Raw genomic sequence first — 26702 nt, forward strand, 5'->3', positions numbered from 1 at the left:
TCGGAAACAAACTTGGTTTGATTAGAGATGAAAGGGTGCAAATAATAAAGTACTCTATGCCACATTTCCACCAGGAAGTATGATTTGCTCCAGTTCGATATTGTGTGAATTTTTCTGCACCATATCATAGTCGTATTGTCCCACGATTTGGCACTATTTAATTGGGGTCCCGACTACAACAGGTAGGTTTCGTTTGCGTTAATGTCCATTGATTTGTCTTCAAATATTAAAAAACTGTTGACGACTTTTTAATGATTACGACCAGACATTTTTGCTTTATGTGTTGCTTATTGAGTTACAGATAATGTCAGCATGCAGCACTGCCCCACATCACGTGTCTTCTTTGATTTATTGGTGAGTCAACCTATTCACCTAGCTCAAACGGTGGTGCTCAAACTTTTTACACTAAAGTACCACCTAAAAAAATACTTCAGGTACCACTATCATGACCAACATTAATATATGTTTAATTTTAAAGATACATAAGTGTTCATCAAAAATGACAGACATTTTAATTCTAAAACTGCAACATTATGCACAGCTGGGGATATCGCCAACAGGCAATCAGAGCGAAGCAGATTTCCATATTTAAATTAAAGATCAGCAATCCAATCAGAACAAAGCTTATTTATATGTTGACTATTAATGAGAAATCTGTCTGTTTCAACTGCCGGGCAAAAAACACCAACTAGAATAGTTTTCTGAGCATTTTCAACGCATATTATGATGCAAACCCAATAAAAGGACAAAGATTATTGAAAAAAAAAAAAAAAAAACATAAAAATAAAAATTGATGGCAGGGGACCTTTAAGGATCAGTACTTTATCTTGCTGAACTGAACTACACTACTTGGTGAAAACATGGCTTTAGTAAGTGTGATGATCTTATTCCACTGCTATGTTATCCTGCTCTCATTTCACAAAATATCTAAAAGTTACATGTTAGATTGATAAATAGAAGAGCTCACCAGTCTCGAAGCACACCTTTTTCTAGGGTTGAGTTTGAATCAGTTGAGAAACACCAATGTTATATGCTGTCTGTTAAGAGTTTAGTATACAGAATATAGTGTGAATGCTTGGTTCTCTGAGCAGTCACACGATGATGAGCAATAACAACAGCACCACATAACAAAGCTCATCACCACATTGTAACCCAATGTGCTTTCCCATGCATGTTGGCCTTCATTGCCCTGCACATTGTAAGTCAATTAGCGCATGTAGAACGGCTGGCCAAAAGACATACCACTTTAATTATTTTGTTAATCATGTCCCATGACAACCAGTTGTTTTTCCCTCGCTCATACGTGGGCTGCTAAAATATTCCCCCTTGTTGCTTCAGTTCAGAACTTATTTTAGTCGGAATCTGTTGGCAGCAAAATTAAAGGCGGGAGACTATTTTATTGTTTTAATTCCACCAATACATCACAGTGTACAACATTATGGTCTGGTCCTGATTTTTTTCGTACTTGGTCCAGCCAAATAACTGTTCTCCAGGATTAATGTATCACAACACCCAAGTGCAAAGCTGTGCAACAACTTCTAACATATCAATGAATTAATTTTACATTGCTGACCTCATCAGCCATCGGACGTCATGAGATTTTCAGCTGAATGCACTCATGTAAAGGGATGTTCAGGGCTAAGCATTCGTAGGCTACTGCAGCCAGCATATTAAAATGCGAGAGGGGGGATGAAGATAAAGGCAAGGTCATTAGGCACGCTAATCCACGGACACACTGTTCTGCTACACAGTGGGCTTCACCTGCACTTAGCTATTCCCAATCCATGCCGTGTCCTAATTAGTATCTGTCAAGGTCTGGGGCTTGCTGGAGATGACAGTGGCATGGTTTTGCAGCCAGAAGCAGCCTGACCAAAGGGTTAGCATGCTATGGCCTTTTGCTAATCAGATGTCTCTGCACGCCTCTTGCCCAATATTATCGAGCATAAGGTGAACAACCAATAACCTTGCTTGATAAATTCAATGCAAAATGAAAATACATTGAAACGTTAAAGGTCAAACACAGTTCGTTCCGGAACACTGGTCGACGGATTTCTTCAACTCTTTAGCAGTCATAAAACCATTATAAACAACAAACCTGTGTATCATTTAATGCCGAGGGCTGGGACAGTACAGGTAATCCACATTATGGTCCGTCCTCAATTTTTGAGCAACGGTTCAGTACATTTTCGTGATGTGTTTTGTGCATAAAGAGAACAAGTTAACCATTATTTAATTGCAACTTGTTCAAATGATAAACTGCCTCTCATTCCTTGACTATTTGTAGAGATGTAACAATACAGTATAGCAATTGTACAACAAATTTAAATGTACACAGATGTAAAGAAAAAAAAGAAACATTACTTGTGCAACAGTTGGATTAAGCATGAAGCGGTTGGTCATGACTGCAACCACAGTGCAGGAATGACCAATTGACCCACGCTTAATCCAACTGTTAAATTTAAGTACAGAGGTTGGGAAATAAAACTTTGCGGAAATGTGCAAGGCAGGCACAACGTAACGAGGGTTGAGAGTTTTTAAGTTACCAAACGACAGATCTTTGACCATGTAAAAAAGCTGCAAATCTTTTGTAACAAATACTACCAGAGCAAGGATTATTTTGTTTATTTTATTTGGCACAGTAAGAGTGTTCAAAATCATTCTCAATAGACATATAATGTTTCGCTGGTGTTACCTTTGAGTTGCTCGACTGTCATGCGTCCAGCAAGTCTTGTATCAGGATATGAATGCAACAGTTTTCTTAAAAAGTGCAAGTGGATGTTTTACCGCATCCGTGAGCTGCACTTCGAAGGCGAATGGAGTTTATGCCACAAACTACCACTTTTAAGGGCTAATCCAGCTAGGGTTCTTCCGGTCCGTCTATCTCCATGCAAAATGATTCCATTCTTCACAAGATCACTAAAGACATACCGATGATTTCGCTAAATGACGTGAGTCCTATTTTCAATGCCAATTATCCTCATTAGGGTAGTGGTTGTGGTAAAGCCTATTCCAGCTGACTTTGGAGGAGAGGCGAGGTAAACCATGGACTGGTAGCCAGCCAATCACAGAGCACTACAAACAAACAACCATTTACACCTAAGGACAATTTGGAGTATTCATTTAACCTAACATACATTCACACTCATTCAAACATTTGAACAGTGCTAGAGGACTCTGCATCTTTTGCACAATTGTCCAAAATTTTTTTTTACCGGCATTACCAGACAACTAGCAACCCTTTATTGCTCAGTGACTGTTTTTTTTTTGTCAATCTCTTTATGTCTCAAAAGTGTTCTCTCTCAATTGACTATCTGTTGTCGTACTAGAGCGGCTCCAACTACCGGAGACATATTCCTTGTGTGTTTTTTGGACATACTTGGCAAATAAAGATGATTCTGATTCTGATGCATGTTTTCGGAATGTGGAAAGAAAGCAGAGTACCCAGGGAAAACCCACAAAGGTTTGGGGAGACCAAGCAAACTCCAAACAGAAAGGCCAGTGCACAGAATCGAACCAACAAACTTTTACCCAGAAGGCAGATGCGCTAAGCAGTCACCCACCATGCCGCTGTGAATCATTTGTAGGAATGCAGGACTCTCAAAAAAGTATTTTTTTGTATTAGAGAAAGCTAGGAGGACCACAGCTCGACTTGTCGCATGCGTGGGTTTGCGCATCCTGACAGCTCCTATCCAGTATTTAAAAGAGGGTTTTGTGTTTTGTTAGTGGAAGAGGAAAACAAACAAATATTACTGAGGTGCAGGAAATTCATCAATCACTAGGACAATTTGGGGGAAGCCAGCAACCGCATAAAAGCCATTTAAACTCGCCCCGAGTACGTAGCCCGGGTGCAAAACAGAAAAACCGCGGTCCATAAGGATGTATTGTACCATGCAGAGCATACGGAACAGAACTTGATGTAAAAACAAAAACAAAACAAAAAAGAAATCCCTGCGTGTACACATATTTCACCTCAATTCTGATTTCATTACTGTTGTCAACTTATTATTGCTTTTACGACATTGTACTAAGCATCCAGGACAGAAACATGTGTACCTCTTATGTTACTATCAGGAATGTGCATTTGATAAAATTTCCTTGATCGACTACTGGGAAAATTAAGATTAAATTAACTGAATTGTTATTTTTTTAAATATATATTTTGTAATAACGGGTATGTTCTCCCCGTGCCTCCGTGGGTTTTCACTCCGGTTTCCTCCCACATCCCAAAAACATGCACTGATTGGAGACTCTAAATTGCCCGTAAGTGTGACTGTGAGTGCGAATCGTTGTTTGTTTGTATGTGCCCTGCGATTGGCTGGCAACCAGTTCAGGGTGTACCCCGCCTCCTGCCCGATGATAGCTGGGATAGGCTCCAGCACGCCCGCAACCCTAGTGAGGAGAAGCGGCTCAGAAAATGGATGGATGGGTATGGAAAATGGATGGCTGGAAGAATATCTCTCTGAATGTTCAGTGCCTCTGCCGGTGGCAGCTAAACAGTCCACCCCATTTTGCCTCAATTGTTTCAAGATCGTGATTAATCAACAATCAACTAAATTCTTCACAAGCAATTAAATGTTTAATCGATGATTATGTCTATTCCTTGTGGCTACATTGCCACAAAGCGGCACAATCCCCCCTTCCATCTCCTGTCCCCCGCTGCCCTGCCTCTTTAAACATTTATTCATTATACAACGCTACATTACATTTATGTCTATTGTGCAAGTGACTGTTATCATTAATAATTGGCCAGAGGAGCAATAACATGAAATCATAACACAAATACGCATGTGCCCATGTATGACCGAGCGGGATGTAGACTTTTTAAAAGAATATTTCTAGTTATTTATTATTTATTTCTACCTGTGTCTGAAAAAGCATGCTTGGACGTTTATACTGGATTATTACTAGTTGTTCTGGTCATTTGTGATTTTGAATTATAGGACAAGCCATGTGTGCATGTGTCCGTGCATATTTCTAGTTGTAGCATTTTTGTATGTTGTGCAAGGTGGCAAACATCAAGGTGAGGTGCACCACACTTGAGGGTTTTTCAGCACACTATAACTAGCCAAACCAGACTTTAGGTGTCAAGTGGGCAAAAGGATAACACGTGACTACTGTCCACTCTAAGTTCTATGTCTGATTCGACGGTCACTATGTACTATGTATATCTTTCTGTCTGTCAGGCTGTCTATCTCTACCAACCAATCATACCTTCTTTGCCATTACCAATACAAGAATACTGAAAAAGCAAAACACACGGCTGAATCTGGCAAGATTTCCTAATGTCTCACATAAGGTCATGGTTCGACTTGTATTTTTCTTTAAATTATACAACCTTAAGGGTGTTCATGTTCTAGAGATTCCAATGCATGCTACTGAAGCAGTCTAACAGACAGCACTGCATTAGGAGCTCGGTGCATAAATTTAAATGTGAACCAGATAACAGGTGGGATGAAAGGATTCTCACACACTCATGAGGCAGGGCTGTGGAAAACTGTGATGTAAACAAGTGAAAACAAATAATGAGGGTTATCTCACCAGAGCTTGATTGCCACATTGCAATAAATTGACGCTAAGGAAGCGGAGAGCAAGCAGATGGACCAGACATATGGCCAGCATCCAATCAGAATAAAACAATATACACACCAAACGTTTCACATTTCATGCCACGGCTCTCTCTTCTCACTCTCAGCAAGCACACTGGCAGATGTCAGTCGCTTTCACATGTTTCTGCTCGGCTTCATCCATGAGCCTCGTCCTGCCTGCCTGCGTCACCGCCACTCTGACATCACATGTGACATCAGACAGGAGCTCCGAGGGGATCCCTGTAGCTAGGCAAACATCCGATGACTTTCAAAAAGGCTACGGTTTCAGCCAGCCAATGGCCAGACTAATATTCTTTGTGCACTTGGCCTTGTAATAATGCTGAAGACAGACAAAGTGAGTGTGTGTGTGAGGGGGGGGGGAATACTCTGTCAGAACATGCTCAATGAACCAAGGAAAAGTAATAATCTGAGGGAAGGGAAAGCTCAGGGATACCACAATGCCTTGCAAAAAAGCATGACGTTCACTTATCGCTGGCTTAGGTTTGGCCCACTCATAAAGGTTGGACTCATTTTGGAGCTGTGAAGGGCCCCTCCAAATACGCTGAGCAAACCTTTCCTCCACTGCTGGAAGGAATTAATGAGCTGCTTCCTTCTTAATACGCCCCCTCCCCTAACTCGCCACACCTCACGCCCTGAGGACTTCCAGCAGGCCCTTCACATGCCAGCCAAATATCAGGGATGTGTGAAAGACCAATACATATGCCTACACAACCATACTTATGATTTCTTCCCCTCTTTTAGCCAGTCTCGGAAAACGTTTGCTGACATTTACTAACTAGCTTTTAATACGCACTCACTGAGCTATGAAAGGTCAACAAACCAACAGACATCGCTCCAGGGCAATACCGTAAATACTATATAAACAACACTACTGAAAATAATAATCAGACCCGAGGCCACGGATGACCAGTCTGAGAGAGACAAGAGACAGGCTGTTTCTGTTGCGGTTTTGCCCGACCAAAGACGACAAACGCCACATCGTTAGGTTCATTCTGTGGTCTGAGGCGTGTTAAGAGTGGATTTGTCCCGGTACTATGGTCCAAAACGGGTCAGGACCAACAATCTTAAATATTAAACATGTTCGATATTTACGACCATAAATCTCCATGTGTGTGGGGAAAGCAGACTACTCCCAAATCATGACTCCATGAATTGTGGCGTGGAACGGAATGTAGCTAATAAAGAAGAACAAGAAAGTGGCTGTAAATGTGTAAACAAATGTGCTACCCAATGTTGTTTTTTGGTATAAAAGTATGTTCCCATGACGGTAACAAGCATTTTCCAAATCAAGTCTTTTTTGACAACATCATCATTCTACAGCACTCCAAGCCTCCATTCCCTTCGGAAACAATCGGGAAATATTGGCGCCGCGGCGCAACATATTCGGTAAAGTTTGTTCTTCATTTTTGTTAGATCACGTGAGAATCTTTGTGTGTGTGGTGTTCTCGGTTGTGATCATCGGAGCACACCAAAACTGTTAAATGCCTGATTTGAAGATTTGAAAAATCATACTGTGTGTGTCACGCCTTACACAAACTCGCTGTCAAATGGAACCACACATAAATTCCATTTTAATTTAAGCAATAGCTTTAGTATGGCCTCACTTTGCAGGCTGCATTAGAGGGAAGGTCATCGATGCCAGCATGGTGGCAGGTGAGACAAAGTGACAACACGCGTGCATCAAAGCAGCCATTTGTCATCAGCCAAGCTCCATTTCATGCATTTGGTGCTCCTGGGTCGGACTGGCAGCTTCACATGAATCATCATGTTATGAAATTAACTGACAGGCGCCTCTTGCTGCGATAACACTTAAACGTGCGCACGCGAGACTCCCTTCTAGTTTGACTTTCATTGCTGTCTGGCTGAAATGCATTTGAACCGTGAAGTACATTGTAAATATTGATGGCGCAGGTTTTTGTTGTTGTTTTAACTCTCATTTCGCACACCCACTGTGGTGAAATGTCACTTATGCAATTGTACAACTTCTACAGGTTCATAAGCAATATCTTTTTGGGGATGCAATACATTTCTAAGACTGAAATCGCAATACTGTGTGACATGAATTTCGTGAAATACCTTCATTCGCTTCGTTGTCTAATAATATCGGGGTGCTAGGACAGTGAAAATGGGTAAATTTGGATGGAGTTTGGCCTCACGAACACGAAGATGAGCTAACGTTAGCCTGGCTACCTCCATCAGCAATCTTTAACCTTCAGCTGATAGGAAAAGAGCGCGTCCCCTTCAAAAACAAATTTAAAATGAAAATAAATGAGAAAAATGAAAAAAAAAGAAAAGAAAAACACGCCGGCCGTCACTCCTCAAGTTCTAAATCCGATCGATATAGGCAGAGGTCGTGCACATTCGCCGCGTAGTGACAAGCTCGGTGACCCACAAACTGAACCGAGACGCAGACGAAGCCGGCCAGGAGAGCGCGGAGGCGGCCGCGTTGAAGTTGAAGGCACCGCTGGAAATGCTGACTGGCGCGCGGATGCCACGCAGCCTCCGACGGCTTCTCTCTCTCTCACACACGGCCAATCGTTACGCGCACAAAACAACAACTAAACCACGTTACGCAACGAAAGGCACTTTTTATTATTATTATTATTTACCTGAGGAGCGTGTCGTCGCGTTGGCTCTCATCCCTGCCGCTGCTCCGGACGGACTGAGAGAGTACGGATGCGCGGAGGGTGAAGGAACAGCCCCCCCCCCCCTCCCTCACGACGAATCAACCGAGAACAGCACCGAGGGAAGCATCCCGCCTCCGCTCCGGTGGGCAGGCAGCTGGATGCGGCGACGCTCAGTGTTCACGTCAATGGCCGGAAACTCAGCCTTTCACCTCATCTAGCTATGCTGAAATTTTTATTTATTTTTCCCCCCTCAACTACTGTCGTATAAAGATCGATTCGCAGCGCGTCTGGGAGATCTTTGGAGACCAGCAGCGGTTAATGAATAATTAACATCCACACATCCTTCACCATGAAACTGCTGTAGCCAATCGAAAGGTACAGCTGCGCACTCGAATACTATCTGGATTTTAAAAAAAATAAATAAATACATTTTAAAAAATTGAGCATTTACGAAGATTAAAGCAGTGGGAGGCAGCGCATTTTGTTGTTTAGTGGACTATCACGTTGCAATTACAGAAATGATCAATACAGTGAAGCTCAACCGATTAGCTGATTTTTTTGGGAGGGAACGAATCATCCCTTATTTGTGGGAAAACTCACAGATTCACTGTTTTATGTTCTCAGGTCAAAGCCGTGTCTAATATAAAAATAGTGCTTTGGCAAAAAATACTTGGCGAAGCAACTACTGAGGGGATGAGGCGGAGCTTTATTTTGCCAGGCCATAGCCTTGTCTAATAGGGAAAAAAAAGTGCATTTCCGCTAATTTGTGGCATCTATGGGCAACTAAAAAACTTTTTAGGTGGGAGCGCTATAACAGCATGCACCTGTGCCACATACATCGTCCGAGCAGTTTAGAATCAATAACTTGATGAAAACTTAAAACCAAACTTAAAACCGATGCACTGGCACTGGTCCATGCTGCTGCCTTTTACGCAGCCAGTGCAGACTTGATTCCCAGTCAGGGCACATGGTGAGCCCTGACAGCGAAAAGTCACTTCCTATACTCACTATAGTTGCTGAATATAAGATGTATTAATGTGATGCGTTTTCTTGTTGAAGCTGGCTGTTAAGACATTTTGCTCTAACCAGCCAATGTCATTGTGATTACTAATTTCAAATCTGATTGGTTAAACAAAAAAGAGTCCCACTGCTACTGTAGTGGAAGTTACGTCGGCCAGCACTATTGATTCTGAAGGCCCTGGGTAGATTAGATTGACGTGGCGGCACATAGAGGCGGAAATCTAACAGAACAAAAAAATATATATCCTCCACATACATACTGGAAGCAGTGCAGCCAAAAGAAATGATATGAAATGAAAAGAATAGATGGTTGGGAATAAATTAATACAACGTCATGGAACAAATATTTGAATTTTGCTGGTGAATGTAGGTCAGTGCTTCTGATCGTGTTCAGGCGAGATAAGAAGGGCTTGCAGGTCCTGACCGCACACCACTAAGATTGATCAGATATAGCTCAACTCGAATAAACATCCACTCGCCAGACACTATTAGCTACACTTGCTGGAGGGTACATATTAGAAACGCTTCTGTGCATGATGCAATGCAAATGACATCAACAATTGCAAAAACATTGTTAATATCATTCAAACAGAAGTATTATTGCCTTTGTGCAAATATGTTTTGTTTTGAAGCAACATTTATAATGGATCTCATCGGAATTTGATGATGTACCCAACATTGTGGCCGCTGAGTGTATGTTTGCATGCAATATGTATTACATAACAGAATTAATCATCTGTGACATCTTTTAAGAATTCACAAGTTCCTCTCCCAGACCCTTTCTGCTGTTTACTTATTGTTGATGTGGCCGTGTCCTTGTCAGTATAATTTATTCCACATTAAAAATCAATTCAACACTTACTTTGTAATATTCTGTTCACTGATATCCTTAATTTGTGAAGCATGATTTCTTTCCTCAGCACAGTGGTATGGATGTTAGCATATCTGCCCATTTGCCTCACAGTCGAGAGGTGGCATTGTTCAAACCTCGGCTCAGGCTCCCTGGTTTGGCGTTTGCAGGTTCTCCTTGTGCTTGCGTGGTGTTTCTAAGGGTACTCCTGCTTTCTCACACGTTCCAAAAACATGCATGTTAGATCAATGGAAGTCTCTAAACTGTCCATAAGTGTGAATGGTTGTTTGTCTACTGTATATGCAGTATGCCACGCGATTGGTTAGCAACTAGTTTGGGTTGTACCCCACCTCTCGCTCCAGCACACCTGCGATCCTAATGAGGACAAGTGCTATAGAAAATGGATGGATAGATTTATTCCATAATTATCTGCAGTAGTTTAATAAATATCATGTCTATATGTTGTTTTGGTATGCTCATTGAAGAAAGGCCAAACCCCGCTTTTACACTCCTGGCTCTGTGCCTTCAAAGCTGACACTCGTACTCCCTATCCAGCTCTTGAAAAGACCAAGACCCTAGACCTCCATAATATTGACACAGATGTTATATATAAGAGCATTCCCCTGATAGCAAAGGAAGCTGCTAGGTGCTGTCAACTCAGTCCTGCAAGTTATAAATGATTGCAGTGTATTACCCTTTCAAATCGGTCTACGCTGTAGAATGTTCTGTCCAGTTTGCTCAATTACAGCATGTTTACATTAATAAACTGTTGACAAGCATATCATATGTTTGGTAATAGATGAGCACATTAAGTCGAGAATGTGCTGGTTGTACACAGAACAAAGCATTTAATAGAGTTCAGCACATGATAAGACAATAAGCATATGGGGAAAGAAAGAGAAGACTGACAAGCACCAATGAGGCTCCGTGAGGAACATTGGAACTTTTGTTTTATAGTATTTGGCCTTAGACTCAACAGCACCTGCTCAGTGTCACAGAGGGTCACCACTTCTATTCTCCTTACGCCCACTGTTGGAACTGCTTTGCTATTGCTGTGGGCTTGGACATGCCCGTTTCCCATAGGGCCATGCATTAGGAACTCAAAGCAGCGCAATGTGGTGCGGAGACAGTGATGTCACCACTCGACTTGCCAAATGTGGTTTTGCGGTTGAGCATTCCTTAGCTTGCTGAGCAGCCATGCCCAGCGTAGGTCACTGCAATTGGACAATGCGTCCCACACTTCCTTTAATTCACTCTGTATGAAAGTCATCAATTCCAATTAAGCAAAAACTACAATTTCAGCCTGGGATTTCTAAACATTCCTACATTTTAATTGTTTCAGGTTTGAATGCAACTCGAAAAATTAGAGAATAGCTCTGAAACTTGTGAGCAAAAAAACCCCCCAAAAAACCTAACTTTTCTTTGGGTTGTGGGTTTCAAACGGTCCCAACATGACATTTTAAGCTTAACCAGAAAACAGTGTATCAAAAATGCGTTGTCATGCGCCACAAGAAGGTGCACTCAGTTACTGCCGTACTTATTTCATTTGTTGTACATTTATGCCCTAGATGTGTTTTTCACAGTGCCATCGCTAGGCCTATTTTAGGGGGCTGAAGCCCCCTAAAATGTTGTTAAGCACCCCCAAAATGATTTGGTTGTATGTGGTAAGAGCCAAGATTTAGTGTCTTAACCCCCCTAAAACCTAACCCAAACGATTTGCTACTTTCACCCAAAATACAATGTAATTAAGACTTTAATGCGATGTTCGCGTAGATTAGTGGTAGACTCCGGCACATTTAGACGTGCGTACAAATTCGGGTGATGTCACCACCGTAGAAATGGAACTCAGTCATAAAACGAGGACCCTCTGTATAAGAAAGGAATATTATGTGGTAACTAACCAGAATTTGCATGTGCTTGGGCCTGCTTAACACCTTATATTTGATTGGTTTGATGCATTCAAGTACAGTAAGTAGTACACTTCTCCACATCCATGGACCCAGCACAATTGGAGGAAGTGGGTTTGGCTGGAGGGAGCTGATTGGTAGATACAAGGAACAGCATTAACGAGATTCAGTGGAAACGAAAACCTAACGACCAAGACTTGACATGAACATGGGACACAGGAAAAGAAGACAAAACTAAATATAATCTAAACAAAAACACAGACCATGACTATACCAGGGCACACAAAGACAACGATTTACCCTCATATTGTCACTGAGTAGGACGTGAACCCATGCTCCCTAAGTGGAAGTTAGGTGAGTGAACTATTACACCACCACTGAGTCAGCCTAAATATAAGGAAAGTAAACTACATTATAAAGGGACAACATTAAAATGAACCTGTTGATTACACTTAAAAATAAAGTGACTAAAGTGACAAAAAGCCTTGATGTACTTGGCCTACTATAATTTTCTGAAGTTAATCACTAAATAATCAGTGTATCACTGAATGCCCCATTAAAGCTTTTACTGTCTACATATTTCTTAGTAAAAAGACAAAATTTAGTATGCGTAAAAGGTTAGTTTCAATTCCTATTAAAGAAAGTCTAATATTTCATGTTCATTGCAGGTGAAAAGAGGCATGGTGTAATTGCTTTAAACAGATCATGAAGTCATGGGCTTGGGAATGCAGTAATTGCGACAATCTTTATGTATCAAGTGCAGCCTCCTTATAAGTGCAGCCTGCTTAATAAGCTTGGCGTGGGTCAGGGGTTCTGAAACCACTTCCATCTCCACTCCAAGGAAATTGAAACAACATCCTTCAGTGTGACTCTCCTTTTTCGCAAAATGTTTTTTTTTTTTTTCATCCAGAAAGAATGTGCTAAACTTGGCTGGCCTATAATAACCACACATCTGTGTGCTGCATAAGCCAAAACTGTCCATTTCCCATCAGACTCCATCTGCGAACCTATAATTAGAATTATTTTAGGAGTATAAAGTGGTCACTGCATCCTCTATCTATTCTTGCAGAACCACAGGAGCAGCCCTGAACTCAAACAATTGCACCAGAATTTGACAAACAGAAGTGGTTCTAGCTGTCACCATCATTACCACCTCAACTAAAATGACTGAATCAGCATCAGGAACCTGTGGTAACATTTTGTTTGGTAAGCATGAACATTAACTTCTTTTGCGCAACTCTTTAACATTATGAGTGAGATCATTGGAAAAAAAAACATTCACACAGGCGATTACTTTTTCAAGATACTCTGAAGAGAAGTGAGGATACAACATCATATCCCAACATTGGTTATCTTATGTACTCAGTTTCTTCCTGCGGAAAGCTTTTGTTTTTTTTTAAAGGTGCGATCCCACAGCAACTGCACGAACTATGAAAGAACCCTATTCAAGGCAATATGTGCTCTCCCATGGAAGTGAAGCACCTTCTCAAATGTAATCTTAAGGTCTGTTTCTAGGGAAAAAAATCAAACCAGCTCGACGTCAACAAAGCCAATCCTTAAACAGCTGGGCTTTGACGTTGCAAAGTGCCTACCATAATTCAGCACAGATGTGGAAAGGGCTTGATGCGCTGAGGTTCAAGCCACCCTGGTAGTACACCACCCAGAGGCATCTGCTCAGGAGATCTGAGGTTTTTTACATTTTTGTTCTGCCATGGACCATGGTTATTGTTGTAAGGTAAGAGATCAGTGGGGAAGGAGGCATAGAGGCCAGGCTCAACACATGAGAAACATGTAAAGCCCCTTCACCTCTGAACTGATGGTGTGAACAGCTGCCTGATGTTGACGCTGAGATTCACTTTGATCCGCTTATATCTGGATTCAAGACAACGGCTCACATTGTGAAAAGTGCCAGTGCTTTTGGGAAATTACACCTCCTTTTGATACGATCTACCTGTTTCAAACAAATATTCTCCCACCAGGGTGGGATTATTTTGCTTGGAGCCACAGGGCAAACAAGTGAGCCATGGGCCCCCGTGAAGCCTCCCTCAACCCAATGTTGACAATAAAAACAGCTTCCGTGAAGCTATTATGTCAGCAAAAGTAGTGTAAAAATGAACATATTTTACAAAAGAGAGATGTACCCCCACCTGATATCTGTTGCTAACATTCATAAGTGCCTGCTCAAAGTTTTGTTGATAGACATGACTAGTAATTAGCATCAGTGATCATAGTATTTAGGTGCAATTGAACCCCTGAGGTCATATAATTTGGAATTTTTTTAAAGCCACACAAACTTTGTCAAACCACAATTGCGCATACACCGCAAGACCTAAATTCAGTATGCACAGATTAACAATTACTTACACTCATATCTATCACTTTTTAATTGGCTTAGTGATTCACATTTCAAGAGAACATAAAGAAAAGTAATGTGAGAAGGACAGCAAGTGTATGGAGAGCCCTTTGAGCATTTTTTTTTTTATATTCTTGACATCCAGTTTAAGGTACTAGTACGCACTCAGTCCTCATTCGTAAGACATTTCACTGCACAAACAGAACGACTATGGCGCTCTAGTAGAATAACTCTGTCTTATTTCTTACCTCTTTTTTTTTCCCCATTACCAGCGTCACTTTTGGACTACTAGTTCGACCTTAAACTGGATATGAAGGATATTGAATAAATGCTCAAACAGTTTGGAAACGCAACAACGCAACTCAACTTTATTTTGATAGCACTTTAACAAAAAACACAACTGTAACAAAGCTCTGTAAATAAAATAAAAAAGGCAATAGTTAAAAGAATAATATAATTATAACTAATTAAAATATTTTCTAATTAAAGTATACAAGCGCTCCCTTTACATTTGCATTTAGCTTACAGGAGGTGCAGAGTTTTATTCCCTCGTGTTGCTCATGTTGTGTGAAGCTGTTAGTAGATGAGACAGAGTAGCAAGATTGAAGTATCCAACAACCGAAACTGTGGCCGAAACACTGAAACTGTAATCTCTCACTTCACTTTACTTCATTTTAGCGCTCCCATCCCTCTCAATATACAGTATCCTCCGGGATGCATTATTCGCCGAAGGTCCTCATCCTCAAACTGATTGTGTTTGACCTCAGAGAATTTCAAACCTTAGTGTTAAATGTAATTGAGTATTATCATCTTTGCTGAGGCCGAATCTTTGAGATAGCTCTTATAATTGATTTGTGTAAATATTGCATGTGATCATCAATGTGATCAACACATTGAATGTGTTTTAGTATGTTAAGAGAAACTGGTCCTCACTGTGTACCGTATTTTCATGACCTTAAGGCGCACTTAAAAGTCTTAAATTTTCTCCAAAATGGACGGGGCGGCTTATAATGCGGCGCGCCTTATGTGTGCACAAATCTATAAATGATGTTGTGTGATGAGCGCTCCGCTTGACTGACTGGGAGCATTTTCTGCCGACACGCTGCTTATACAGAGGAAAAGCGGACGTGGCTGAGGACAGCATGTGGCCGTTAAAGGGTGCGCGTGAAGGAGGATGCTAAAGGCACACCCCCAGTAGGTATACAGCGCCGGTATGTGCTTTGTGCAAAACAACATAGGTTTGGGTAAGGACCCCCGAAAATGACTGCGGTCAAGCCATCCTCCACTCGTAAAGTAGCAATCAAGCCAGCCGCCCCTAATTTTGTTCATACTAGGCATTACGGTAATAATAATAATTTCGAAGTGTCCTTGGGCAAGACACTGAACCCTAATTTGCTCCCAGTGCGCCTGGCAGCGCCTCGCATGGAAGCAGCCGCCCATTTGTTTATGAATGTGTGTGTGAATGTGAGGTTTTGTAAAGCGCTTTGGGCACTGTGATGATGTAGCTAAAGTACTATATAAGTGCAGTCCGTTTACCATTTATTTTTCCCAAGATATCAAATAACCTACATTTTTTAATGTATCTCAATATTCAAATTAACTTTGCTGGTTGCATTCCTTAACCGTCCGTATTATTGGGAAGCTTCTATTTTGAAGGTGGCTTTCGCCGCGAGTTGGCGACCTATTACCGTAATGCCTAGTATGAACAAAATTAGGGGCGGCTGGCTTGACCGCAGTCGAAAACGGCACCTACGAAGAGACACGCTTACGAAGCACAGTTTAAACTGCAAGCAATCAGTTACGCGGAGGAACATGGGAATCGAGCAGCCGCGAGAGAGTTCAAGATCAATGAATCCATGGTTCGCAAGTGGAGGAAGCAGGAAAACGAGCTTCGCCAAGTCAAGAAGACGAAGCTGAGTTTCCGCGGAAAAAAAAGAAAACCAAAACGCGGAAACAAGGCGACGTGGCCCAAGTTGGAAGACCAACTCGAGCAATGGATTAATGAACTCCAACCGCTGGACATCGGTGTAAACAGGGCATTCAAAGTGAAGTTGCGAGTGACGTGGGAGCGATGAATGACAGATGGCGAACACAGCTTTTCTAAGACTAGGAGGCAGCGCCGGGCGAGTTACGCCACAATTTGTGAATGGATTGTGGATGCTTGGGCTAACGTGTCTGCTTGCACTGTTGTTCAAGCTTTCGCACGGCAACGAGACTGACTCGAACCTGGCCTGTTTGATTGAGAACTTCCCCAGCTGTTCATTTTGGATACAGAACATGAGGACTTTGATGGATTTGTGGATGAGGATTGATCAAAAAATTGTTAAATTGTTAAATACTTCAATAAAGTACAACCAAACTCAGTTTTGCTCCCGCTGCCTTTTTAAAAACATACGCTAGCATGCATGCTACTGTATGTTTTAAGCTAGCGTATGTTTTACCATGCCTGCACCCAATAATACGGTGCACCTTATGTATGTGTTCAATACAGAAATAGACCCCGTAACTAGACTGCGCCTTTTAATACGGTGCGCCTTATGGTTGTGAAAATACGGTACTTTTCATTCTGGAAAGACTCTTGCGTATAACCGTTCTACTACCAGTGCAGTTAGACAGTTGTTACTTTTTGTGGAGTTCCGCTATCCGAAAATGACAAGTGGGCGGCACCATCATCAATAGCTACATTTTAACAAGATTTATTTTCATGTGTAAAGTCTACCCAGAAGCTCTCTAAATTGAATGACGCTCGGGAAAAGAGGGACTCCAGTGTGCTGAGGAAGCACTTTGAATCCCTACAACCCTTCTTGTTTTATTGCTTGTGTCAGTGAATCTTGGATATTTAGCAGAGGGCTGCAAAAGAGTGAGCCATCTGGCTGTGGAACCCATCAGCTCCCCCTCGTTGCTTTGCTAAGATTCCATTAATTCAGGTTTAGCCCGTTTGTTTAAAAATGCTACCATAACTGGAAGGAGAGGAACAATTGTAAAGATACTCTCTCTTTATTCTAATTGGTAAATTAAACAATTTCCGTTTTTTCAGCCTGAGAATGCCAAGTCACTGGATTTATTTTAACTTCTAACAAATTATTTCCAAATTACTTCCTTTCCTGATAAAGTGGCTGAGGCGTTGTTTACTCATGAAGAGAGTAGTGAGTGCCAATGGGTTTATATACAGTATATATCGCCAAATACTGCTTTCAGCAACACTTTCTCTTGAAATATAAACCAAAACTTGAGCTTTACAGATACCATGTCTGTTCTCATGGCCGTCTATTTTCTGGTAAAGAGGTCTAACATTACACAAGGTGGTACCAGTTGTCATATGCTGCATTCCAGGCAGCTGGGAAGTAGGACATTTCCTGCTCGGTCCAACATCACACTGTTTCAGTGAAGAGGAAATGAAAAATATGCCTGTCTCGCTTCACTATCATTCTCATTATTACCAAATAAGCTGTCAGAAATGGGAGATATAAATAAGATACATCTACAATAAAGAAGAATATACATTTTAGTATATACCATGGTGTTTAAAAAAATCACATAATTTCAAAGTGAATAACCTGTAGCCAATTCTTCCCCAAATGATGTCAAACCAATGTGATGTGTAAGAAGTTTAATGTATTACTTTTCCCTTTTTTTCCCAGGATGACGAATGACATTCAATAGCTTTGAAAAGACATTTTGTGTTTTAGAACATTCTCAAACAGTCAAACAAGTGTGCATCGAGTATTTGAGGATATTAAATGGAAATACACCAACTTGAAAGCAGATTTAGACGTTACACACACACACACACACACACACACACAAACAAAGCTAAAGGCAAAAGGAAAAATATGTGTGGTGCCACAGGTGCACATATTGAACAACTGTGAATTTTTGTTAAATCAGTTAGGAAATTCATGTTGTTTGAATTTGGATAAATATTTGATTCATCTACGTAAGCCTATTTAATTTAGTTTGCATAAGACATTCATCATGAATTCAGGTATTCACAGTGAAACCATTTTTGGAGGGGAAGCACCCTGAATTGTATATACTGTGTTTATTTTTTGAGGGGGTGATGGTGGGAGGAGTCATCCTGGTTCTCAAGCAACATTGACTTCCAGTGATGCTCCATTACACTTTTCCAAGTCTGAGGTGGGGACTTTCCAACTTCCAAGTTGTCAGGAACACAGCTATGATGGTAATTACAGCTACCTAGTGTTATTTTTTTGAGGGGCACTTAGTTGCTCAAGTGGATGACACACCAGGTGATTAATTGGGGTACGGCATCTACTGTATTACAAGTACAATGGAGCGGAGTATATTTGAGGAAATACCATAGTCTATGTTTGAAAACATTACGATAGCATTTCATGCATTCCAGACTCTTGGATGACAAACAATTAGTGTTTGTTGGCTTGAAGGAACAACACGATACTGTACATCATTGCTTTAACCTCTGATCTTCCAAGACTTTTAAATGAGGCTGGTGATGCACACCCTGTCACAAGTCCCTCTGTATGCAAAAGTATGGCTTCCATTATCAGAATAAGATATGGATGCTTCGGGAAGCTCGTGCACCAAGTGGCCATGGGTGAAATATTCTCTCAGTTTGGCATATGAGTCAAACGCATCAGTGCTTTCATGCAGACACTGCTGCTAATTTGAATTGTCCACGTCTGGCCTGCTCAGGCCAGTCATGTCGAAAGCTGCATGACCGATGGCTGTCATCTTTCGTGCTTTTACAGTGGAAATGTCAGGAGGTTAATAGCAAGGTCGCGATCCATTTCCTAGGAAGTATCTAGAACCGGTTCAGGAAATAAAGGCAGCGCAGAGTGGTCGTCCTTAACAAAATATGTTTGACTAATTTTGTCACATATTTGGATAATAGATCTCTGCCAATGCACATCCAGATGGACCTTTTTTGTAAAAGCTTTCCAATCTTCAATGAGTGTATCATATGTGTGCGTCTAATGCCGTCTCAGCGTCGTACTTGTGCTCCTCCTTCCTACTCCCAATATGACTGGGTTGTGATATGGCAAAACATAGAATTTCAGTTACACACAAAACACACACGCATACACTTGGCTCAAACAGTATAGTCTGTCCCAGATTTCTCATGGGACCGGAGTGGAGTGCAGCAGACAGCCACAGAGAGGCATAAGGAGGGAAGGAGGATGGAATCACGCCAGAGGGAAAACACAGGCTCTCTTTTTTTCCTGCGTAGACAGCCCACTATTTGCAATGTGCAAGAAGTTTATACGTTTGCAGTAATGTGCAATTACACCCCTGCTAACCTAATTAACCGTCTGACAGTGAAGATGTGCATTTTTTTTTTTTTAGCTTCAAGTGGTAAATGCTATACCGCAGAGAGGGGTGAATAAGCGATCAGACACTGTTTCTCTTGTAAAAATGGTTGATATAGTGTTCTTATGGCAACACAACTGATTCTGCAAATGTGGTTTTAATGCTCAAGGAAAACCTCCATTCATTTTTATAGTTATCATTTCTGGGTTCCTTTGTTTGTTTACAAACTTCATGACATGCTCCTGCCTATATTATTTTTAAGGTATTTGAGAATCTGCACAATGAAATTGAGATAATTATACAATAATACATTATTGTACATCTGTCTATACTTTAACTTTAAAAAAAAGGTCATGTGATTTGCTCCTAAACATATTAACTCTGACCCAGTTTCCATCCTATGCTCAGAATGCAACGCACACATGCTATGGCTAACATGCTGACCTAACCATACTGTTCCAATGAGAATTTTGGGGGATTTTAAACAAAAGCAAATACAAAGTAATTAGTACAAAACAGACATATTTGATAATTGCAATATTTCAAATTGCAGTCATTGTCTATCCACCATCCATTGGTTTTCTATGCCTCTTGTCCTCATTTGGTTTAGTTTACACCAAGTTTGTGGCAGTCCCGTCTGCCCGAAATGTAGTGCAGCATGTGGTTTTGGCAATTTTTTTTCTTCCTCTTGATATTCTAGTCTTGCAAAGATTTTCTCAGGGTCTCTTCGGTATACAGGATTTACCATGTCAAGGCTTTCTATGGATGAAATGTGGACGCCTGGCAGCTTTAGAGCATGTTTGTTGTCCCAGCAGAGTCGAATCAAGCTCTCCCGTTGGGCCCAGCTTCAGAGTCGATGTAAGCATGGGGAGGTGCATACTGCCGCTCAATAAATGTTTGACAATATTAGTAATGTGTCAAAAATCAGATCAGAAAAATCTGGAAAAAAAAAAATGGGATTTTTTTTTCCGAAAAGGGCTGATATCAGCCGATTAAGTCAGCCGGACAAGTCATCCGTCGGCCCCTAGAATGGAGTAACAACCGTTCACAGTCACATTTACACCTATGGACAATTTAGAGTCTTCTATCTAAAATCCAATGACTAAAAATGGTGAAAAGTAAAAATAAATTCCTATAATCTCCACCTTTGTTACGCTCCACAAAGTTTTGTGTCAATCAGTTATGGCCTATAGAATTTTTAGGTTGTTAACTTACGCATTCGGCAGCCACGACAGACTTTCATTGCTTTTGCTAGGAGGCAGTAAGTTAGTTTTCACACTGTATGGTTATTATCAAACTTATCCTCTTTGTCTTAATGTTTCATGGAAATCGGTTGTGTTGGTTTTACATTATCCTGCTCGTGAAGAACTTTCGTACTTTGCAGAGGCAAACAATGTATTCCAATCTCTAATCTATTGTAGTTTTTCTTTACATTTAGGAGAGGTTTTGTGTGAGTAGAAATGTGTCCAAGAGACTTTCTTAAGAGGATGACGCAAGCAGCACTGCCCTGTACCACGCATCTCTTTTTCCCAATCACCCCTGAGTTTAACCTCCTCCCACTGCATAACATGATGATGATCTGCTGGGCTTCTGACATGGGATGAGATAACACACATCTGGAGCCACGGACAGTCTGCAGTGCGGATAAAGCCCTGGCTTTCAAGCTTTTACTTTCTCTGAAAAAATCTGTTTTACACTGGGCCTCTGCTTATTATTCCAACCGAAAGCAGAGCTCTGGTTGTGTTAAAACAACACAACAAGCAACACTCATTCGTCGGAAAACCACAGGATTGCAGAATGCTCTATAAAGTCAAAATTGAAGTGGAATTCCATATGAGCTGAGGGTTTACTGAAGTGAAACCTGCAGCCTTTTCGTGTCAGTTGCTTTCTACAGATGGCGCATATGCAAAAGTAACGAATTATTCTTCCATGCATGTTATAGAGCTGAAATCACTTACACACGTCAGCATGCACGCAAACGTGTAATGGCATCCATCACACGTCGGCAGTGTGATGTGCTCAGTGGAAGCCAACAGGCATGAGAGATGGATGATCCACACACACAAAGCACACGCACACACTGTTATGTGGCAGGGGTTCCTCAGCAGGTTCCCCTCCTTCGCTCGGCATGCTACTAAGGGATAAGGAACTCTCCTAATTCCTACAAGCCAAGGATTCACAGCAGCCGCTCGAGGTTTTCAAACAGGGCCCTTCAAACAGCTAATTATAGTGCCAGCCTAACATTTCTATATCACACTGCTCCATACACACTCCCCAAGCGAAGAACACTGAGTCGGGAACAAGACAGAAATCACATTTGTTACTTTATTTTAATGGATTTTTTCTGTGGGGTATGAGCCAGAGCCAACGACAGGAAAAACCTCTGATAAGGTTACATAATGCTTGCTGCACTTTCAAAAAGTGCCGTACCTGGGTGTCCAGCTGCGAGCGCTAACGCTCTGACATCCTTGGCACGCTGCAATGCTGAAGTTTGCAAGAAACTCAGCCAAAATAGAAGAGTGCTAAATAGAACAAGAAATTGACTAGGAGACACGTGGCGGTGAAGCATGCAAGGAGTTGAGTGAGGGGATGTGTGGCGGGAGTGTATCAAAACAAAGCCACCCAGTGTTTTCAAGCTCAATTGAACGGTCAATCTCTTTGGGCGACAGAAATATGACACAGTGTTATTTTTTGCCAAGCTCTTGTGCATGCAATTTTTAAGAGGGAGATTGGAGGCCTAAAAGCGTGTGTTGTTTTTCAGCACGTTGATCCCGAGTGGGGTCAAACCTCTCCGTTTCGCAACGGCGGAGGTGCACAGCGGCTTAAGGATGAAGTTAAAGGTTCAGTCGACAGCTCCCAAGGGTCGCGACTGCCTCATTATTTCTGCTTCCTCACTGCACTCCGCGGGCCACAGCTTGGGAGGGAGTCATCTGTGTCCGATTCATAATTCATGCATCTGGCTGACTGCTCCTCTCTGGCACATGTAAACAGCGTGACATGCCCAGCAGGTAGCTCCAGGTCTAAATCTGTCTGCTCTATTGTACAGAAAACTCCAGCCCATTATGTCTGCTTATAATCAACAGCTTAAGAAGACCCCCAAAGAAGCAGCTTCACATTCACACGACATTTATTAGCCTTATCAGCAATGGGCCAGTTCAGAGTGAGTCCATCGACGCGGTAGGTCAAGCATGGTGCATCCGCATTGAATCATTATTCCAGAGTTTTCCAAGCATCAAGACTTGGGCTGTAGAATACAGATTGAGTTGTCCTGGACTTCCAAAGCTCCAATCTCGAATTGAACTCTTCACTTTTTCAACTTCTACAGGTTCAGACAGTGTGGTCAATGTATAAGTTCATAGAGAAACATTAAACCTGTTCTGGGATATTACATGGAGATTCTTGACCCAGAGGTTATCCAATGTATAAGTAACATTGCATCAATATCTTTGACTATTTCAATTACACTTGCAAGTGCCGGTAGGTTGACTGTAATAGGCAGCATGTGAACATTCAGTCCACAAGGTTGGAGTGTTGTTAGCAGAAACGGGAGGCACTCATCTCCATCCATCCATCCATTTCCTTTACCGCTTCTCCTCACTAGGGTCGCGGGCTGCTGGAGCATAACCCAGCTATCTTCGGGCAGGAGGCAGGGTACACCCTGAACCGGTCGCCAGCCAATCGCAGGGCACCTAGAAACAAACAACCATTCGCGCTCACATTCACATCTACGGGCAATTCAGTCTTCAATCAACCTACCACGCATGTCTTTGGGATGTGGGAGGAAGCCGGAGTGCCCAGGGAAAACCCACGCAGGCACGGGGGAGAACATGCAAACTCCACAGAGGCGGGGCCGGGATTTGAACCCCAGTCCCCAGAACTTTTTTGCCACCTGTCCCATCTTTTTTGGAACGTGTTGCAGCCAAAAAATTCCAAATTAATGATTATTTGCTAAAAACAATAAAGCTTATCAGTTTGAACATTAAATATCATGTCTTTGTAGTGTATTCAATTAAATATAGGTTGAACATGATCTGCAAATCATTGTATTCTGTATTCATCTGTGCCTTGTTTTTTATTCCCATTTCATTTTAGCACGGAGGTGACAGAACCAGTCAACAGATAGTAGTGTGTTTAGCTCCACCCTACACAAGTGAACTGTATGGTATAATGCTACAAATGCCATGAACCTTCTTGTAATAAACAGCCACATGGCGAGAAGAACATCAAATACTATTTTTATCTTCAAAGAAGTTTTAACACTGACAGCAACCAGGGCTGTTTGCTATGTGTGCAAGAGCTACGTAACCTTAGACTGGTCAACGTTAAAATGATGACCTATGATGATGGTAATGTGACTTTTTAGTTGCTTCTATAGAACAAGTAAGGTCTCTGGAGGACCTGCCTACCCACAAAGTGTTAAATTAATTACCCGAGTAAATGAAATGTGTCGATGAGCGAGCCGTTACGAATGTAATAAAGATGACCTCTGTGCACTGTTTAACACTTGACTTCAGATCAGAACCTTTATGCAATGAGTCTGGTATGGACAAACTTGACTTGCCAGTTCAGAGATCCAGACCTTGCAAATCTTCTTGAAGACCGACAAGGTGCAAAATCTTGACCAACACTCCCAGGAAAGTGAAAGCTGTTATAGCTGCAAAGGGTAGATCAACGCTATATTTTCTTTCATTTCATTTCCCGTAGGTTTCCCAATGCGTGTCCATATATCTTACATGACCCCCAGCTATGTTAAAAATGTTTTTCCTAGGTTGACAGTATGAAAGGAGCTTCAGTAAAGTGCAGGGCAGATGCCTGGCATGATCTGTTTTGCTCGGCTCTGTGATCTGAAGCCAGCGACGAACCCAGCAAGCAAGCAGCCTCCCTTCTTCCTCTTTAAACAGCAGTAATATGCAGTCCAGCTGCAGATTAGAAACAGGAATCACGGACAGGAATCACGGGAATGATGTGGCCGGAGAGTCATAGTCTTTTAGGACTTGAGGCAAATGTAGACCTTTACCATGGTTTTTCAGTTTTTGCTTTAACACAGCCACCGTTCACTGGGCATCGTTATCCCTTCCATTCTGTGCTGGTCCCTTTCACACAGTCCAGTGACACTGGAAAAGCTTTGATGGACAGTGTGAAAAGAGTTAAAGTTAAAGCCAAGGGGAACACATACTATCATAATAGTAAAATTCTGATTCTCATTACATGTTTTTGAAGTAGTTATGCTCCTATTACCCCAACAAACTCTGCTACCACAAAGCAAATCAATCATTGGCAACTGGCTCTGCATCAACTGTGGGAGGTGATGTATGCTTCACACACTTACCATCATTGGAAGTGGGTCCTTGCTCAAATTAAAGATGAACTTTACTTGTCGAAGAAAGAACGCACCAGCCATAAAATCAGAGGGAGGCAGGACCACCAACATAGCGAGGCCTGTTATAGGGCTTGTTTAGTGGTGGGTTTGTCTCCGCCTATTCACCCGCTCTTTGCCTAATGGAAATTCACTTTCCATCCATATCAACATCAGTGATATCTGCAAAGACAACTTTGAGACAATATTGATCCAAGTGTTTCTAGTTAGTGCTCCATAGTGTTCAGGATTTATTGCTTCTCGGATGCTGTAATCATTAGCGTTTTCTAATGTAGTGCCAATATGAGCGCTTGGGCAACAAAAACAACAAAACATTATTACAGTACAAATTACCTACATTTGTTGTCTGGTTGTCTGGAAATGCTAATTCTATTATACTTACTAATTACAAGTTCTAACTTTTGCTTTTTTGTTTGTTTGTTTTTTGCTGTCTGCTGCCAGGTCAGTATTGCAAATAAGCATCTGTTCTAAATTGCCTTAGCTAGATAAATAAAGGTTAAATAAATAAACATAAACAAACACAAACATTCCAAATTAAGGCAAACACATTTACACACTTAAAGGCCACAGTAATCAGGTGTATATATGGATCAAGGGCACTTGGCATGCAAACTACTTTGCAGCAAACTAGCCTTTGCATTTAGATTTTGTGATTTATTTATTTTTTTAATAAATGTGTTATTGTATTTCAGACCTTCATTCTCAGCAACTTATGTGACGAAATTCCCACTTCCATAACTTCATTCAAATGAGCTACACTGAGCTGAAACCAAACTGTACTTCAAACAGAGGTGCAACTACACGACAAGGCACCAGCTTTTGCAGTGCATTCTGGGATTTGTATAGCGTTGTGTGCATTAAATGATAGTAAAGGTCCTCGGTTTACGACATACAACTTGGTTTGTAAGGTTATGAACGGCACACAATGAACTAGTTAATTTGTTTGGAAATAAAAGTGTTGCACGTCATCTGCTTCTGATTACTTAAATATAAAAGTACTCCAAGTTCAGGCAGGAAAAAAAATACAGACAAATTAACAAAAAAAAAGGTGAATTTATAAACCATAAATCATATGACGCCTAACAGAACTACAAAATACTGACAACATCTAACGACTATGATCAAAAAAAGGGAAATCCAGGAGTCTAAGAGGCAGGAGAGACCTGACAAGACCAGGTGAAACTACTAAGACAATGCACACTAAACCCAGGAGACATTTCCATTGCTTCTTCTCCCTTGCCATTAACTTTTTAAACAGTTGACTCATATTTCATAATGACACTTTGAAAATTTGCACATCCCTGTAGTGTCATTATTACTGTAGTCATCGTTGTAGCTCCATTACGCTGCATCATTTGCACAGTTGTTGTTGATCAGTATTACCGCACTACTGAACACCTAATATTGCTTTTAATGACTCTGCATCTACACATGGTTGATGATCACCTCACTATACTAATTAATGACGCTGCATCACTTGCGTCTTGCTGCTGACCACACTACTGGACACCTTATATTGCTTAATGACTGTTTGAATTTTTAATATTGGTGTTTATGTCTTAAATGTATATTTTGCTATAGTGGATTATTTTTATTTTTTTCCACTGTTGTACACGAGGCTACCAGAGACAAATACTTTGTGTGTTTGAATATATTTGGCCAATAAAGCGGAT

General features: G+C 41.3%; 1 protein-coding gene and 1 long non-coding RNA gene across 3 annotated transcripts in view; one reads left to right on the forward strand and one right to left on the reverse strand.

Moving 5' to 3' along the window:
• Window positions 1-8336, reverse strand: part of jcada (junctional cadherin 5 associated a) — a 24695-nt gene extending 16359 nt beyond the window's left edge. For both annotated transcript variants that reach the window (XR_009785959.1, XM_061758582.1), the window contains exon 1: window positions 8216-8336. The gene's annotated coding sequence lies outside the window, so the exon portion shown is untranslated. The remainder of the gene's footprint in view (window positions 1-8215) is intronic.
• LOC133470330 (uncharacterized) overlaps window positions 1-23460 on the forward strand; it is a 26503-nt gene extending 3043 nt beyond the window's left edge. The window contains exons 2-5 of the long non-coding RNA XR_009785960.1: window positions 13080-13216; window positions 22414-22660; window positions 22736-22829; window positions 23254-23460. This is a non-coding gene — a long non-coding RNA (uncharacterized LOC133470330). The remainder of the gene's footprint in view (window positions 1-13079; window positions 13217-22413; window positions 22661-22735; window positions 22830-23253) is intronic.
• The last annotated feature ends 3242 nt before the right edge of the window (window positions 23461-26702 follow it).

Source organism: Phyllopteryx taeniolatus, chromosome 20, assembly GCF_024500385.1.
Source record: "Phyllopteryx taeniolatus isolate TA_2022b chromosome 20, UOR_Ptae_1.2, whole genome shotgun sequence".
Lineage (NCBI taxonomy): Eukaryota > Metazoa > Chordata > Actinopteri > Syngnathiformes > Syngnathidae > Phyllopteryx > Phyllopteryx taeniolatus.